The sequence below is a fragment of the Magnolia sinica genome, chromosome 1 (assembly GCF_029962835.1).
Source record: "Magnolia sinica isolate HGM2019 chromosome 1, MsV1, whole genome shotgun sequence".
Taxonomy (NCBI): Eukaryota; Viridiplantae; Streptophyta; class Magnoliopsida; order Magnoliales; family Magnoliaceae; genus Magnolia; species Magnolia sinica.
The window spans coordinates 71671063-71687844 of record NC_080573.1 but is presented as its reverse complement, the minus strand read 5'-3'; the positions used below and the strand labels follow the sequence as shown (position 1 = coordinate 71687844).

At 37.6% G+C, this 16782-nt stretch overlaps 1 non-coding gene across 1 annotated transcript; it reads right to left on the bottom strand.

Moving 5' to 3' along the window:
* Positions 1-10490: 10490 nt before the first annotated feature.
* On the bottom strand, positions 10491-10597 carry LOC131223011 (small nucleolar RNA R71). Its single transcript, XR_009160260.1, has one exon. It is a non-coding gene; the product is annotated as a small nucleolar RNA R71 (small nucleolar RNA).
* Between the last annotated feature and the right edge of the window lie 6185 nt (positions 10598-16782).

Here is a 16782-nt window from a genome sequence, read left to right as displayed (position 1 = left end):
CCATTTTACCCCTCCATCTTCCCCTTATTCCCTCCTAATTATAAAATCTCTACCATAATAACTCCCTAACTCCCTCTCATTTTTACCATTTCCCAGCAAGAGTAGGTGGGATTAGGAGAGAGAGAAAAATATTGTGATGCCCCGTCACTGTTGCACATGTGGGCAGGCACACGACACGTGGCCGGACGTTGATGTAGGCGGGGACTAATGGCCTGAGTGAGCTACCCGTGGTTGGCAGGCTACTGTGTACACATTAGAGGTTGAAATCTATCCCACATCAAAAAAGTTGTCTGGAGTAGTGGTGGTTATAAGTGTGCTCTTTCCTTAACAGTCAAGACGCATTTTTAACCCATGAGCTTCGGTAAAGCGGACAATATCTTGTGTTGTGGGGATGAGCCTTACAAATGATACCAGAACCGAGGATAGCTCTACCCTCGGTGGGGGATGGCCTGGGTGAGCTACTAGTGGTTGGCAGGCTGTTATACGGGCAAGCTATTGTGTATGCAGTAGAGGTTGAACTTGTCCCACATCAGAAGAGTTATCTTAAGTTGTGGTGGTTATATGTGGAGCTCTTACCTTCTCTGTATGAGGCCTTTTGGGGGAGAACCCTGAGAATAAAACCATGAGCCCCATGGGCAGAGCAGACAATATCATATAGTGGATTGTGGGGCTGTTACAAATGGTATCAGAACCGAGGATGGTTTTGCCCTCGGTGGGGGATATTTTGATGCTCTGTCACTGTTACACATATGGGCGGGCACACCACACATGGGCGGACGCTGATGTGGGCGGAGCCTAATGGCCTAGGCGAGCTACCAGTGGTTAGCAAGCTACTGTGCTGGTAGGCTATTATGTATGTAGTACAGGTTGAACTTGTCACACATTGGAAGAGTTGCCTTAAGTTATGGTGGTTATATGTGGAGCTCTTACCTTCCTTATATGAGGCCTTTTGGGGGAGAACCCTGAGAACAGAACTGTGAGCCCCATGGGCAGAGCAGATAATATCATATAATGGATGGTGGGGCTGTTACAAATATTAGAAAGGTTACAGAGAAATTAAGAGAGAAAGAGAGAAAAGAAAGAAAGATTAGGAAGAGATTAAGAGAAAAGAAAGAGAGCTTGTGAGAGTATTAGGAAAAATCGAGTAAGAGTAAGAGAATAGAGAAAATAGTGATTAGAGGAGGTTAGGGGTGGAGAGGAGCTTGGTGGGCCATCCGATCACCAATCTGAGATGATCTAACCGTCCATCCTTCTAAGTGAGTGCATGGGAGGGTCAAAACCCTCCCATTCTTTGTGATTTCTCTATTTTAGTGGGGTGAGACCCACCTTGATCATGTACTGAATATGTGGTGGACCCCATAATGGTGGGAGCCACCTCGATGGCTGGATTTATTTCCCTTTCTTTCCTTTTCCTTTCTTATTTTCATGGTGTTGTGGGACCCACAAGTGGGCCATGCTATTGGAGAGTGTGTCCCACATGTTATCATAGCGTGGACCACCTTGTGTGGCCCACTGTGATATTTATTTTCTTTTTAAACCACTTGATTGTGTAAGCACACTTAGATGGTGAAAATATACCAAAAATGGATGAAATCCAGAGCCTCTTAGCCCCACCATGAGTTGGACATTCAAATGGATGGAGTGGATTTCCTAGGTGGGCCCTACCTCACCTTAAAACACAAAAGAGGGAAAGGGGTAGTGGCACCATGTCCCTGGACACAACAATGTCCAGAGACATGTCTTTGTCTCTGCCATCATTCACCTTCCAAAGCCACCATGTGGGCTTATCTCATGGGCCCAATCATGATGTGTGTGTGTGTATATCATCCACACCGTCCATCCAATTTCCCTTCTCATTTTAGGCATTGAGCTCAAAAATGAAGCTAATCCAAATCCTAGGCGGGCCATACCACAAATACTAAGGGGTTGGGTTACTCATGTCATTTCTTACTTTGCATGGATGTTAATTTGGAGTGAGTTTTCACTCATGGGACCCATATTGATGTATTTCTTAGATCCTCAACATCCATCCATCCGCTGGCTTATTTTAGCAATGGAGCCTAAAAACCTAGTCTATCTAACCATCATGTGGACTACACCACCACTGATGGTGGGAGTGGGAGCACCCCCTCACGTCAACCTTGCGACGTGGGGTGGGGGGTGTCCCAACCATGGACCCCCACCTTGATGTATTTGTTTAATCCACACCATCCACCACCTTCCCCATGTTGTTTTAGGCAATGAGTCGAAAAATGAGACTAATCTGAGTTCCTAGTGGCCGACACCGAGGGAAACAAAGTCTCACTGTTGAAACTCTCTAAGGCATACTGTTGTGTGTATAAGCGGTGGACCTATCCATCATTAGACTACTTTGGTCCATAAAGAGCTGGTCGATATAATGGACGGAATGGATTATCCATTGGTAAGCCCCACATAGTAAAATGAAATAAAAATAAAGGAAGAAAGAGAAGAACAAGAAAAAAAAAAGTAAGTCACTGGCCGTTCTTGTCCAGTGACGGTGAGGGTGGAAGCCTCATTGGGCTGCCACCACACGTGGACCCCACCATAATGAATTTGTTTAATACACACTGATCACCATCTTTTCTATATAATTTTAGGCCATTTGCTAAATTTTGAGGCAAATTTGATTCTCGAGTGGGCCATACTAAGGGGAATAATGCCCATTTGTCGAAACCTTCTAGGGCCCACTTTGGAGTCCATGATCATCCAAACGAGTCCTAGTCAGAGTTTATTTGACCTCATTCGAGGTGGTTAAGATGGTGAATAAATTAGATCATCCACTTGGGGTCCACATTAATAGTATATGCAAAACATACTAATAGCATGAAAAATACAAGAATGCCATGCACGTGGGAGTTAGCCCATTCATGGCCAATTTTGGGTCTCACAAGTGGCACCCTGTTCTGATGTTTATATTGAATCCACATCATCCACCATCTTTGCAAAATCATTTTAGGCCTTGGACCAAAAGATGAGACAGATTCGGGTCTCAAGTAGGCGATAATGAGGGAAAAGACCATTGTTGTTGAAATCTTCCAAGGCCCACTATGGAGTCCCTGTTCATACAAATCAACCCAAACCAGAGCCCATTAGACCCGCTCGAGATGGACTACGCAGTGAATGGAGTAGAAAATCCACGTTGGACCTGCATTGATGGTGCATAAATAAAAAAGAGAAACAAAGGAAAATGGAAGGTGTCACTAGGCGTTATTGCCCAGTGAGCTGAGGGAGGAAGCCTACTCCACTTCCAAAATTACTAACCACGTAATTTTGGCTATCACTATGAATAAAGTTTTCATAGGGTCACCTTAAAACCTGATACATTTGTGATTTTACTGAGCTATCACAAACAGAAACCCTCATTGAGATTTTTCTGGCTTATCTCAGAAAAACCAACATTGAGATTTTCTGGCAATCTCATAAAAATCAAATACAAAATGTAAATGTATACTTATCTTTACCGTAGAAGAAGCTGTAGCCGTAAAACTGCTTTTCTTGAATGACGAATGTTCAATGTTCAGTCCGATAAAAAAGGTCCAAGGTTCTATTGATTTTAATTAAATTTAAACGAAAGGCTACTTGTATTAATTCCTTTAAACCTTAAAAAGAAGAATATTCTATCGCTTTTTAGAATTAGAATGATAGAATTAGAGATTAAGGAATTAAACAAAAAGCTATAAAATAAATTATAAATACTTCTTAATAACTTGACAATAAGTGGGGCTTCTCTCTCTCTTGGATAAGGACTTTGATAGGCTTGAATTGTATTTTCGGATTGAGAAAGAACCTCAATTTATAGGCAAAGAATTTGTTGCTTCGACTCGTCCAAGATAGTCTTCGACTCATCTAAGTACCAGATTCAGTTCCAACAAATTTTCAATTTTAAGCGGGATAAGATTTAACAGATCTTCGACTGGTTGAAGGCTCTGTTCAACTAGTTGAAGGAGCTAAAATCTGATCTGAATTAGTTGTCAGACTTGAGTCGAGGAATGTTAGACTGGTCGAAGAGGGTCCTTCGACTGGTCGAGGAATCCACTCAACTAGTTGAAGATCCAACAAAATTTCTATTTCACTTCAGCTTAAGCTAGGACTAGTCGGGAAATTCCTAAATTGGTCGAGCCACAACTTAGGCTGGTCGAAACTCAACTAATTATAAGTATAAAAACTCAATTTTAAATATATTTTGAAAGCACCTAATCCGAAGCTCTTTCTAGGGTTTATAATACCTGTATGGACTGAACTTCATTGCCTTGAAGTATATTAGAGACTTGAACATCTCTTAGGAGCTTAATCTTCTGTTAGAACTTAAGTAGATCAAGCTTGTTCTTCAACTTGAGCTTCATCTTCAACTTAAGTTAGGCTTGAACCTTGATCTTGAACCAATCTTGAAGATCATTTGTTAAGATGTTTTGACAAAATGAAATTTGACAAACAAGGTATAAATTGTGCTTTAAACATTATAGCACTTACAATCTCCCCCTTTGTCAATTTCGTGACAAAACACTTAGTATTACAAAAATCCAAATGAAGCCCTGTATCCTTGAACTTATGTTGTAAACGAGTTGTTGAATATTGTAAAAATTTACTACTCCCCCTCAATTTGCACTTTACCTGTATTATGACATACAACTTTCAATTCTAAAGCATTCTCCAAGCATTTAAGCATATTCAAAATCCTATCATTCACACGCATCATATATCATATATTCAAAATATTTCAAAGCATGCATGCCCATTTTTCAATCCTCTCCCCCCTTTTGTCACAAGTTGACCAGGGGAGAAAGTGGTGAATTATCAAGGAAATGAGATATTCATGAATAACCACAAAAACACCATAGAAGAAATAAAACACATGAATAGATTAAGGAGAGTAGCATATGGAATTGTCAAGATAGAGAAATAATCATCCAAGGAGAGTGTAAAGAAGTCATCAAGAAAATAAAGTAAAGTTAAAGTTATAAAACCCCATAAAAATAAGAAGTAAAATGAAATGAACTCAGTCGGATCCAGACGATGAAGGAGCAAGCATAGAGGGATCAAGCTGATGTAAACTATTCATAATACGATGAAAGTACTTTTCATGTACTTCATAGATTATTTATGAGTTTAAACCAGGTAATCCTGAGAAACCTGTAATGCAGTGACCTTCTCCTCCAGTGATTTAAGTCGATCATCAACTTGAGAAGATTGATAGTCTGGATCTTCAGGATCATCCGACTCATCGAGCTCAACAAAGATGTCGTCCATCGAAGTGTGTTCAGGTGCATGTGCTTCCTCCTCTTCTTCTTTGTCACATTGATCACAAAGAAATTCCATATTCATCTTATTCAAATTGGTGTTGTTAAATGGTAATACCAACTCCGGTGCCTTAGACGTAGGAATGGTAACATTACAATGTAAGACAATACACATCATGAGATAGGCAAATGGAATAGAACCATGACCAGGATGAAGACGAAACTAAATAATGAGGTAACACCTGAGAGAAGGAAGTCAAAGTTGTATTCTAGATGCAATTGAATAGAGGACGCGAGTCATAAAGGGAGTAAGTTCTGACTTATTCCCCATCTAGGATAAACGTTTGACGTAAAGATCTGATGAAGGACTCGATATTTTGGGAGCATTTAGTTAGCACATAAAGCATTACTAGATTTCCATTCAACATAAAAATAACATAGCTTATAAGTAATCACTTCCCGTTCAGATTGAGTCATTTTATCAGTTAAATTATCAATTGGAATAACATCATCTGCAATGATAATCTCAATCAATGTTGAGATGGTATAGCGATTTACAATGAATGTATCTTCTACGAATTTAATCGTAAATGAAAGGTCTTCGAGAGACATCACAAATGGATGCATACATCACTTGCGCTATGAAATGATAAGCTGCTCTGCCCCAACCAAAAATGCCTTCCTATTCGATATTTGAAAGTAGAGGAACAAGTTCAAATGGAGTAATGTAGCAAGATTGACACTACACTCAATAATTATGTCTCTTCAGCGAAAATCCCTAACTTGCTCTGAATCTTCTTCGGGGCCCTTTAGGGTTTTCACATTAGATGGAGTCAGCCTAGATGACGAGATACCACGACTCTTGTGTGTTGCTGTTCTTTTAGTACGATGCTCCATTTAATGATTGCACAAGAAATAACTAAAGAGAGTAGATGGGTTGTGGGTAGATCAGATTTTCCACAAAACCCACCACAAAAAGGGTTTGAAATTAAGAATAAACCCCAAATAAGAGATTGACTAGCAAGGAAGTACAAAAAACTTGAAGGAAATTGAAAATTAACCAATTACAAGCAAATTTGGAAGTTGGGTTCGTCGAGAGGAGCACCGGCTAGTTGAGGAAGAAGGTGAAAATGAAATGAAAGAAGTGATTTTCCCCCCTTTTAGGTGAAATCAAGTGGTCCTCGATCGTCGAGCGTGTGCTCGACTCATCGAGGGTTCGACTGGTCGAGCATGTACTCGACCCGTCGAAAAACCCAAAAAATCTAAGTTTTTGACAAAAAAATTATTATTATTATTATTTTAGTATCATATTATGCATTTAATAAATATACACATAAAACAAATAAATGTATAAACACTACGATTAATTAAAATTACACAAACCAATATCATGCTTTAAATTGAAAAATCTATTCTTGTCGAGCGGTTTGGTCAGTATGTCAGTAAGTTGCTTCTCAGTTTGAATGTATTCTTACACAATACTCTTGTCTTCGACTAATTCTCGAATATAATGGTATTGAATATTAATATGTTTATTACGAGAATTTTGGATTGGATTTTTAAAAATATTAATTGCGCTCGAATTATCGCAGTATAAAGTCATTGTATCTTGCGCAATACCATAATCAGCTAACATTATTTTCATCCAAATTAGTTGAGTGCAGGCATTACCAGCTGCAATGTATTCAACTTCAACTGTTGAAAGAGATATAGAGTTTTGTTTCTTACTAAGTCATGATAGTAAACAATTCCTTACATAGAAAAATCCACTATTGGTAGATTTTGTATCGTCAATATTACCTGCCCAATCTGCATCAATATTTTCAGCAATTTGTACGAATGTATCATGTGGATACCAAAGTCCTAAGTTAGCAGAACTTGCGACATATTTGATTATCCATTTAATAGCAATTAGATGTGATTCTTTAAGATTAGATTGATATCTAGCATATATTCTAATACTAAAAGTAATATCAGGTCTACTAGCAGTTAAGTATAAGAGACTACCAATCATGCTTCGATATAGATGGGAGTCTGCACTTTTACCTGATTCATCCTTTGAGAGTTTAAGAGTTGTATTCATTGGAGTTTCAAACTTCTTACCATTCTCAAACCCAAACATTTTTACAAGGTTAAGGCATACTTGGTTTGTGAGATGAATATACCATCTTTAAGTTGTTTAACTTGTAATCCAAGAAAATAGTTTACTTCAACAAGCATGCTCATTTCAAACTTGGATTTCATCAAATCTGCAAACTCAATTGATAAGTTAGTGCATATAGATCCATAAATTATATCATTAATATAGATCTGAACTATCAATATATGATCATTATATTTCTTGATGAATAAAGTTTTTTCAACACTGCCCACAATAAAGTTATGACTAAGTAAAAATTTAGTCAATTTTCATATCATGCCTTGGGACCTTGTTTCAAACCATATAGTGTCATTTTAAGACGGTACACATGATTTGGAGATTTAAAGTCCTCAAAACTCTTAGGTTGTTCAACATAGACTTCCTCATGTAAGTCACCATTTAGAAATGCACTTTTAACATCCATTGATGTATTTTAAATTTCTTACGACATGCAATCGAAATAAATAATCATATGGATTCAAGATGTGAAACTGGTGCAAAGGTTTTATCGTGATCAATACCTTCTATCTGAGTGTATCCTTGTACAACTAGTCGAGCCTTATTTATGATAATATTACCTAATTCATTAGTTTTGTTCTTGAAAATCCATTTAGTTCCAATTACATGTTTATCAGAAGGTTTAGAAACCAAGTACTTCATATCATTTCTAATAATTTGATTTAATTCTTCTTGCATGGAAATTATCCAACTTTCATCGGCGAGTTCTTCATTTACATTGGCCAGTTCAATTTGGGAAGTAAAGAAGACATAATTATAGATATTTTCTAATTGTTTTCTTGTCTGAACATCAGTACGAGGGTTATTAAGTATTTGATCAGTCAGATGGTCTTTAAATGTTTTTAATTCAGTATCAACTGATTTGGATGAAGAGTCAGGTATATCAATTATATTGACTTCTTCACCATCTAAACTTGGAGTTAGTGTGATTTGTTGATCATCAGTTACTACATTTATTGATTCCTAAATCACCCAGTTCTTTTATTAAGAACCCGGTAAGCACGACTATTTAGTGCATAGCTTAAAAATATTCCTTCATCACTCTTTGCTTCAAACTTTCCCAAATTTTCTCGGTCGAATAAAATAAAACATTTACTTTTAAAAGTTTAAAAATATTTGACAGTGGGCTTTTTATTAAAACAATGGTCATAAGATGTTTTATTTTTTGCTTTTCTAATGTATACACGATTTATAATGTAACAAGCAGTATTGATAGCCTTAGCTCATAAATGTTTTGGTAGTTTCATGCTATTTAGCATTACACTAGCTATTTCCTGTAGAACTCTATTTTTTTCTTTCAACAATTCCATTTTGTTGAGGTATTTTCAGGGCAAAGAACTCATGTGATATAACATGATCAATACAGTACTTCTCAAAATTTTATTCTCGAATTCAGTGCCATGATCACTTTTAATTTTGATCACAGATATCTCCTTTTCAGTCTGAATATGCTTTAAAAAAATTATGACTTCATTGAGAGTATCTGATTTCTCTTTTTAAAAAGCTACCTGTTAACGGTCAAATATTGCATATTGAACCCTATTTATTACTTGGATTTATGAACATGTTACTGCTTAGTGTCCTATTTTACTCATGTTTGTGTTGCAATGTGAATTTACGAGCTTAGATTGAAAATGATGCTAAAAACATGGATTTAACACTTAAGAATCACTAAAACCAAGGATGGATCTTAGGAGACCAAGATTGAAGAATTCAAGTACTAAATATCTAAGAAAACCAAGTGAAGAATGAGGAGAATCTAAGATTTGAAGTGTCAGTTGGCTAGCCCGAGTTTTGGGTCGGCTAGGTGATGGAATCTCTTCCAATTATCACAACTCTCTTCCATTGAGAATTAGGTCAAAGAAAGTTCAAATTGATCTTAATTATATATCTTCCAATTGGATAGGGTAGGACTCCAATTCCAATCTTGACTTGAATCAAGTAAGAGGGCTCCCTGATCTCTACGAGTGGATCCTTGGAAGCCCTAGTTACCACCTTTAAATTTTTTAGTTTTAATCACTTTAATCACATTTACTCTCTCAATTAATTTAGATCTAGATTCACATCTTCTTCTAGTTCTAGTTCTAGTTAAATTCAGAATACACATGAGATTAGTCCCTGTGGATTTGTCCTCGGTCTCACTGAGATTATTACTCATCGCAACTCTACACTTGGGGTTGTGAACAAGTTTTTGGCACCATTGTCGGGGACTAACAGTTACATTTTTATGAGATTGAATAGTTTTAGAATCAAGTTAAGATTATGATTTGTTTACTTTCTATTTTTAGGTTAGGATTTTTCTAATTTATTTCTAGAAACTAACTTATCTTTCTAATTCTATTTTTAGAAACTTTCTTATTTCTTTTTAGAAACTAATTCACTTTCCTTTTTCTTTGCAGGATCCTAACATAGAACCTTCTAATTTGGTAACTTCTTTTTATTTGTATATTTCTATTTCCTTCTTTTTCTTTATAGGTTTAGGTTAGATTCTGAAATTGAGGACTGAGAGTGTTTCATACCCAAGTGGGTCCGTGACAACACTCAATGTCTTTTGAGTGAAGGATGATTAGTTGAGGAGTTATCTATCCATCGTAGGGTTAGACACCACTTGAGATCTTCAGAGTTAATTGAGGTTATAACTGTAAATTAACCTTTAAATCAGCCACAACCTCGTGTTGTGGAAGTCCAGGATGAGAATGAGGTGCACCATGCACCCCGCCTCCTACTTTATGAGATTACTTACAACCGGCAGGGGTGAGCACCCCTTCTTGTATGGTTTTTCCAGGAAACACAGGAAACATGGATATTGAGCTTGGAGTGATCCAAATCCTTCCAAAGTTCCTTAGACTTGAATTTGAAAGTCCATACCTGCACTTGCAAGAGTTCGATGAGGTTATAGCCACTTTATACTTTCCTAACGTTCTGAGGACATGGTTAAGCTGAAACTCTTTCCTTTCTCCTTGAAAGAGTAAGCTAAGTCCTGGTTGCACTCACTACGTCCGCTATCTATTGGCACATGGAATAACATGATGAATGGGTTCATAAAAAAATTCTTTCCATACCATAAGACGAACACCATCAGGAAGTCGATCATGAACTTCACCCAAAATGAAGGTGAAACATTCTTCCTATGTTGGGAGTGGTTCAAGGATCTCGTCAGTTCATGCCCACAACATGGTTTTGAAATGCAATGCATAACAACTTTCTTCCACGATAGACTAACATCTTTCATGCGCCAATTCGTCGAGACGATGTGCAATGGGGAATTCATGAACAAGAATGTCGATGAGGTGTGGGATTACTTTGACAAACTTGCTGAAACCACACAATCATGGAACATCTCCCCAAAATCGAGCATCACCTCTAGGCCCACTCAATCAAAGGAAAGAGGTAGAATATACCTTCTGAAAGAGGATGATGATATCATGCTAACGTGGCTAATCTCATAAGAAAATTCGAGGCCATGGATCTAACGAAGGACAAGGCTAAGGAAACTATTTACGGTATTTGTGCTTGCAATGTTCACACAATTAAAAATTGTCCAACAATATCTTCTTTTCAAGAGGCACCGAATGAGCAATCCAAAGCCACGAACAATTACCAAAGACCTTTCAATAGACCCACCCCTAATACATACAATCCTAGTTGGAGAAATCATCCAAACTTCAGTGGGAGGAATGGACAAGCAGCTCCTCCTCAAGGATTCCCTAATCAAATTTCAATTCAAGGAAAACCTCAAGAGGATCTAGTTTAAAAACATATTCGAGACCAAGAGCTACTCAACCATGATATTAGATTAGCATTGGGAATGCTTGCGTCATCTATTCAAATGATAGAGTTGGACTTAACAATTGGGGGAAAGGGGATGCTTCCTGCTCAACCTCTCCCCAATCCTAAACTGCAATATGAGATAAAGTGATCCAAGCTCTTCAAATCAGATGGAACAAGGTAAATCTATCACCACTCTTGGGAGTGGGAAGACCATTGACAAAACTATTCCGGTTAGGGATGAAAAGCCTAAGGACCCAGAAGAGGACAATGATGATTGACCTAGCACTGCTCCACAAGAATTAGAACTGGAACTTCAAAGCAAGCCGATTGCCCCATTTCCCAAACGGTTGATAGCACCAAAACCTCTCTCTACCTCTCAGGACATTCTAGAGGTGCTAAAGCAAGTGAAGGTCAATATTCCTCTACTAGATGCAGTAAACTAAATTCCTTCATATGTCAAATTTCTAAAAGACTTATGCACAACTAAGAGGCGGCAGAGTATTAAAAAGAAAATTTTTCTGGCAGAAAAAGTGAGTGTCATCCTCAAGTAAGATGAGCCACAAAAATATAAAGATCTCGGTAGCCCAACCATCCGTTATTTAATTAGGAACTACTGGATTGAGCATGCATTTCTTAACTTAGGAGCGAGCGTAAATCAGATTCCTTACTCGGTATATGAACAACTAGGTTTGGGTGAATTGAAACCCACCTGAACCACATTATAACTTGTTGATCGCTAAGTCCATGTACTAAGAGGGATAATCAAGGATGTGTTTTTCCAAGTTGACAAATTCTACTATCCGGTAGATTTTATCGTCTTGGGTACTCAACCCATCGTGGACATGAGCACTCAAATTCCCGTCATTCCTGGTCGCCCATTCCTTACCACTTCAAATGCAATCATTAATTACAAGAATGGAGTCATGAGTATGTCTTTCGGGAATATGACATTGGAGTTGAATATCTTTTTTAACACAGGCAAATAGTTAGAGGATGAAGACAATTCCCACGATATTAACCTGATTGATTCTTCTGTGGAAGATAGAGCACTTCTGAGCTTATCCTCTGACCCATTAGAGACGTGCCTGGCCCACTCCCATGATTTTGATAATGACATGATTAGCGAGATGGGGACCATGTTAGATACCGTGCCGGTATTTGAAGTTAACCGGTAGAGGGCACAATTCGAAGAATTGCCCCAAACTGATGTAGTGCCTCTACCATCTACCTCAAGGCATTGAAACTTAACCTAAAACCTTTGTCTTGTGATTTTAAATATTTCTATTTAGGTCAAGATGAGACATACCCAGCGGTGATTTCTTCCTACCTCAAGCAAGAATAGGAAAGTGTGCTCATCTCTACTCTCATTGAGCATAAGGGAACCCTTGGATGGTCGATTGCGAACCTCAAGGGAATTGACCATTCGATTTGTACTCACCGCATTTATCTAGAGGATAATGTGAAGACCTCCTGGTAACCACAATGTTGATTAAATCCAAACATGAAGGAACTAGTTAAGGCCAAGGTTCTTAAGCTTTTGGATGTGGGTATCGTATACCCGATATCCGATAGTCAATGGGTGAGTCCAACTTTGGTGGTTCCTAAGAAGTCTGGAATCACCATTGTAGCCAATGCCAATAATGAACTCATGCCAACTAGAGTTACTACTGGTTGGAGAATGGGAATTGACTACAGGAAGTTGAATACCGTCACAAGGAAGGACCACTTCCCTTTGCCCTTCATTGAACAAATCTTGGAAAGGCTAGCTGGTCACTCATACTATTGTTTCCTTGATGGGTATTTGAGCTACAACTAGATAGAGATAGCCCCTGAAGATCAGGAAAAGACCACATTCACATGTCCCTTTGGCACCTTTGCTTACCCAAAGATGTCATTCAGACCATGTAATGCCCCCGCCACTTTTCAGATATGCATGATGAGTATTTTTTCTGACATGGTGGGGCAATATTTAGAGGTCTTCATGAATGACTTCTCGACCTTTGGTCCATCCTTTAGCGATTGTTTGGAGAATCTTAAATGGGTACTGAAGAGATGTGAAGAAAAGAATTTGGTACTGAATTGGGAGAAGTGTTATTTCATGGTTCGTAACTGAATTGTCCTTGAACCCATCATCTCATCCAAGGAAATTAAGGTAGATAAGGCTAAGATTAATCTTACCTCTAACTTACCTCCACCCAAGAACATACGAGACATGCAATCCTTCTTGGGACACGCCGGTTTTTACAAGAGATTCATAAAGAACTTTAGTCACCTCTCTCATCCTTTATGCAATCTACTTCAAAAGGATGCACCATACGAGTGGATTGAACAATGCCAGGAAGCTTTTACTAAGCTCAAGGGCATGTTAACCACTACACTTATCATGCAGCCACCTGACTGGAGCCTTCCTTTTGAACTTATGTGCAACACGTCTGATTATGCTCTTGGGGCGGTTTTAGGCCAGAGAAAAGAAAAGAAACCCTACATAATTCATTACATGAGTAGAACTTTAAATCCTGCCCAAGTGAACTACTCTACTACGGAAAAGGAAGTCTTAGCCGTAGTATTCACTTTACACAAATTTAGGTCCTACTTGATCGGATCCAAGATCATCATTTACATTAATCATGTGGTGCTCAAGTATCTTCTTTCTCCTCCTACTCCAAGAATTTGATTTGGAAATAAAAGATAAAAAGGGAGTAGAGAACGTAGTGGCTAACCATCTTTCCCACCTTGATCTCTCTTATTACCTTGAGACAACACATATAAATGACATGTTCCCTAACGAACAATTGTTCAAAGTCTCTCATTCACTTTGGTTTGCAGATATCGCTAATTATCTTTTTATAGGTTTCACGCTGACACATTGGATTATGTAAGATAAGAAAAAAATTCTTCACTAAGGTACGCAAATTCTTCTGGGATGATCTATATTTGTTTAAATATTGCTCAAATCAAATTTTGAGGAGATGTGTGCCAAACAATAAATACTAAAGTGTCATCTCCTTCTGTCATTTTCAGGCTTTGGCGGTCACTTTTCTGCCAAAAAGACCATAGCTAAATTCTTCAGTGCGTCTTTTACTGGCCCACCATATACAAGGACACTCATGAGTTTTACAAAGATTGTGAGCGTTGTCAGAAATTGGGAGCATTGTCCCGTCGAAACATGATGCCTTTGAACCCCATTTTGATCATTGAAGCATCTTTCAAAATTTTATATATTTTGCTCGCTGTAGACTATGTCACTAAATGGGTCGAAGCAATTCTATGCCGGAACAATGACCATCAAATGGTCATTAAATTCTTAAAAGAGAACATCCTTTCCCGGTTCAGAACACCTTGAGCCATCATTAGTGATGGGGGCTCACATTTTTGTAATAGGCCATTTCCAAACTTAATGAAAAAATATGTCATCACTCACAAGGTGAGAACTCCATATCACCCACAAACAAGTGGGCAAGCTGAGATTTCTAATAGGGAGATCAAACACATTTTGGAGAAAACGGTTAACCTTGATCGAAAGGATTGGTCAATCTGATTTACCGATACTTTATGGGCTTACCGTACTGCAGTTAAAACCCCTATTAGAATGTCTCCCTTTATACATTTGTATGGGAAGGCTTACCACTTACCCATAGAGTTAGAACATAGGGCTTACTGGGGGATTAAAAATCTGAACTTCATTTTAGACAACGTTGGCTTGCTATGCAAACTTCAGTTAAATGAGCTTAAAGAAATCTAGAATGATGCATATGAGAACTCAAGAATTTACAAGGACGAGATAAAAGGTGTTTTATGATCAACACATTCTTGAAAAATATTCACACCGGGTCAGAAAGTCCTCTTATACAATTCTTGATTGCATCTCTTTTCGGGTAAGCTTTGATCTCATTGGACTGGCCCTTTCACTATTACTAATGTTTATCCTCATGGGGCAGTCGAGATTAGGAATCCAAACAATGATAATGAATTCAAAGTAAATGAAAATCGATTAAAGCATTTGTTGAGAAATTTGATTTAAAGGACATGTCCTTACCCATAGCTGATCCTGTGTACCAAGATTGATCTCCTAGTCTGATGGAGATATAGGTACGTTTATCACTTTCATAAGACTAGGGTAGTTTGCTTCCACTATTTAAGATAGTTTACTTATACTCTATTGAGTTTTTTTTGTGCTAACCCATCTTCGTACTAAGATCATTGAAAGAAATAGCCTCAGAATTCCTTCTCTAGGTATTACCCTTCCATCACTTCCCTCTTCTTTTCATTGTCTCTTTTGTATCACATGCTTAATTCTTTTACATTGAGGATAATCTAGATTTTTCAGTTGGGGATGGGGGATTAGGGAACCTAATCAGTGTTTTCTCAGTTTTGAGCAAAATTTTTAAAAATTTTCAATGTTTCAAGTTAAAATTTGTTTGGGAAGCGATGAATTATGTACTTAAGAATGCTTTGAGTATGATAAGATAGAGATTGAATCTTAAATTGTTGTAGTCTAATCATCTAAGTAACTTATCACCTAAGTGCTTGCGCTCAATTGATTAAGAGGTAGTTTGAATATCATGATAATTTAAATTACAAAACGCATTCAAATGTCTTTTGTAAGATATACTAGAAGTTCTGATTATTCGTATATGAATCATTGATAAATGGTGAGAATCTGGTCTAGAGAATTTTATCCACCTTAAAAGAAGAAAAGAACCAGTTATGAAAATAGGAGATCGAAAGAGAGGTCATGAAAAAAAAATGAAAAGAATGAAAAAAAAAAAACTAACCGTCTATATAAAATCAAAAACTGGAAGAAGAATGAAAAGGGGATAAGTTTGGAATCAATACTTAAAGTTTCAAACTGATATTGAAGTGATGAGCATAACTAACATGATGAATTGATAGTATTCGTACGGAAAGTAAATTGACTTTCATCGAGCTTATTGAAAAGCTCGATATACAAATTATGCTTCGATTTAGTGGATAAAGAACTTATTTGATTGGTTGCTTATGTAATTGGGTTATAGGCTTTCGAAATCTCATTATCGTATCTTAATTTTACCCATTCATCCTTGAGTGCTAAAAGATTGTTTTTTGAAAAAGCTTTCTGACATTTAGCATTGAGATTTATTTTTTACATACTTTGCTCGGGACTAGCAAAATGGTTGTTGGAAATTGTGTTAAGGGTCAAATATTGCATATTGGACCCTATTTATTACTTGGCTATATGAACATGATACTGCTTAATGTCCTATTTTACTCATGTTTGTGTTGCAAGGTGAATTTAAGAACTTGGATTGAAAAGGATGCTAATAGCATGGATTTAATGCTCAAGAATCACCAAAGCTAAGGATGGATCTTAGGAGACCAAGATTGAAGAATTCAAGTACTAAAGATCAAAGGAAACCAAGTGAGGAATGAGGAAAATCTAAGATTTGAAGTGTCGGTCGGCTAACTCGAGTTTTGGGTCGACTAGTCCAAGAATTCGGCCAGCCCAAGAAAGTTCAGCTGAAAATCCATCAACATGTTCTTCTAGAACTTTCAGAAGTTCAGTTATTCGAAGCTCTGCTTCAGCTAGCCCAAGTGTTGATCCGCTAGCCTAAGGTT